Consider the following 2,621-nt stretch of genomic DNA (forward strand, 5'->3'; position numbering starts at 1 on the left):
CACCCCTAGTAGACTATTGATACCAGATAATTACATGGAAACACCCCTAGTAGACTATTGATACCAGATAATTACATGGAAACACCCCCTAGTAGACTATTGATACCAGATAATTACATGGAGACACCCACCCCCTAGTAGACTATTGATACCAGATAATTACATGGAAACACCCCCTAGTAGACTATTGATACCAGATAATTACATGGAAACACCCCTAGTAGACTATTGATACCAGATAATTACATGGAAACACCCCTAGTAGACTATTGATACCAGATAATTACATGGAGACACCCCCCTAGTAGACTATTGATACCAGATAATTACATGGAAACACCCCCTAGTAGACTATTGATACCAGATAATTACATGGAAACACCCCCTAGTAGACTATTGATACCAGATAATTACATGGAAACACCCCTAGTAGACTATTGATACCAGATAATTACATGGAAACACCCCCTAGTAGACTATTGATACCAGATAATTACATGGAGACACCCCTAGTAGACTATTGATACCAGATAATTACATGGAAACACCCCCTAGACTATTGATACCAGATAATTACATGGAAACACCCCTAGTAGACTATTGATACCAGATAATTACATGGAGACACCCCTAGTAGACTATTGATACCAGATAATTACATGGAGACACACCCCTAGTAGACTATTGATACCAGATAATTACATGGAAACACCCCTAGTAGACTATTGATACCAGATAATTACATGGAAACACCCCTAGTAGACTATTGATACCAGATAATTACATGGAAACACCCCTAGTAGACTATTGATACCAGATAATTACATGGAAACACCCCTAGTAGACTATTGATACCAGATAATTACATGGAAACACCCCTAGTAGACTATTGATACCAGATAATTACATGGAAACACCCCTAGTAGACTATTGATACCAGATAATTACATGGAAACACCCCTAGTAGACTATTGATACCAGATAATTACATGGAGACACCCCTAGTAGACTATTGATACCAGATAATTACATGGAAACACCCCTAGTAGACTATTGATACCAGATAATTACATGGAAACACCCCTAGTAGACTATTGATACCAGATAATTACATGGAAACACCCCTAGTAGACTATTGATACCAGATAATTACATGGAAACACCCCCTAGTAGACTATTGATACCAGATAATTACATGGAAACACCCCCTAGTAGACTATTGATACCAGATAATTACATGGAAACACCCCTAGTAGACTATTGATACCAGATAATTACATGGAAACACCCCCTAGTAGACTATTGATACCAGATAATTACATGGAAACACCCCTAGTAGACTATTGATACCAGATAATTACATGGAAACACCCCCTAGTAGACTATTGATACCAGATAATTACATGGAAACACCCCTAGTAGACTATTGATACCAGATAATTACATGGAAACACCCCTAGTAGACTATTGATACCAGATAATTACATGGAAACACCCCTAGTAGACTATTGATACCAGATAATTACATGGAAACACCCCTAGTAGACTATTGATACCAGATAATTACATGGAAACACCCCTAGTAGACTATTGATACCAGATAATTACATGGAAACACCCCTAGTAGACTATTGATACCAGATAATTACATGGAGACACCCCTAGTAGACTATTGATACCAGATAATTACATGGAAACACCCCTAGTAGACTATTGATACCAGATATTTACATGGAAACACCCCTAGTAGACTGATTGATGGAGACACCCCTAGTAGACTATTGATACCAGATAATTACATGGAAACACCCCTAGTAGACTATTGATACCAGATAATTACATGGAAACACCCCTAGTAGACTATTGATACCAGATAATTACATGGAAACACCCCTAGTAGACTATTGATACCAGATAATTACATGGAAACACCCCTAGTAGACTATTGATACCAGATAATTACATGGAAAACACCCCTAGTAGACTATTGATACCAGATAATTACATGGAAACCCCCTAGTAGACTATTGATACCAGATAATTACATGGAAACACCCCTAGTAGACTATTGATACCAGATAATTACATGGAAACACCCCTAGTAGACTATTGATACCAGATAATTACATGGAAACACCCCTAGTAGACTATTGATACCAGATAATTACATGGAAACACCCTAGTAGATTGATACCAGATAATTACATGGAGACACCCCTAGTAGACTATTGATACCAGATAATTACATGGAGACACCCCTAGTAGACTATTGATACCAGATAATTACATGGAAACACCCCCTAGTAGACTATTGATACCAGATAATTACATGGAAACACCCCTAGTAGACTATTGATACCAGATAATTACATGGAAACACCCCTAGTAGACTATTGATACCAGATAATTACATGGAAACACCCCTAGTAGACTATTGATACCAGATAATTACATGGAAACACCCCTAGTAGACTATTGATACCAGATAATTACATGGAAACACCCCCTAGTAGACTATTGATACCAGATAATTACATGGAACACCCCTAGTAGACTATTGATACCAGATAATTACATGGAAACACCCCTAGTAGACTATTGATACCAGATAATTACATGGA

Source organism: Oncorhynchus nerka, unplaced genomic scaffold (assembly GCF_034236695.1).
Source record: "Oncorhynchus nerka isolate Pitt River unplaced genomic scaffold, Oner_Uvic_2.0 unplaced_scaffold_998, whole genome shotgun sequence".
NCBI classification, from domain to species: Eukaryota; Metazoa; Chordata; class Actinopteri; order Salmoniformes; family Salmonidae; genus Oncorhynchus; species Oncorhynchus nerka.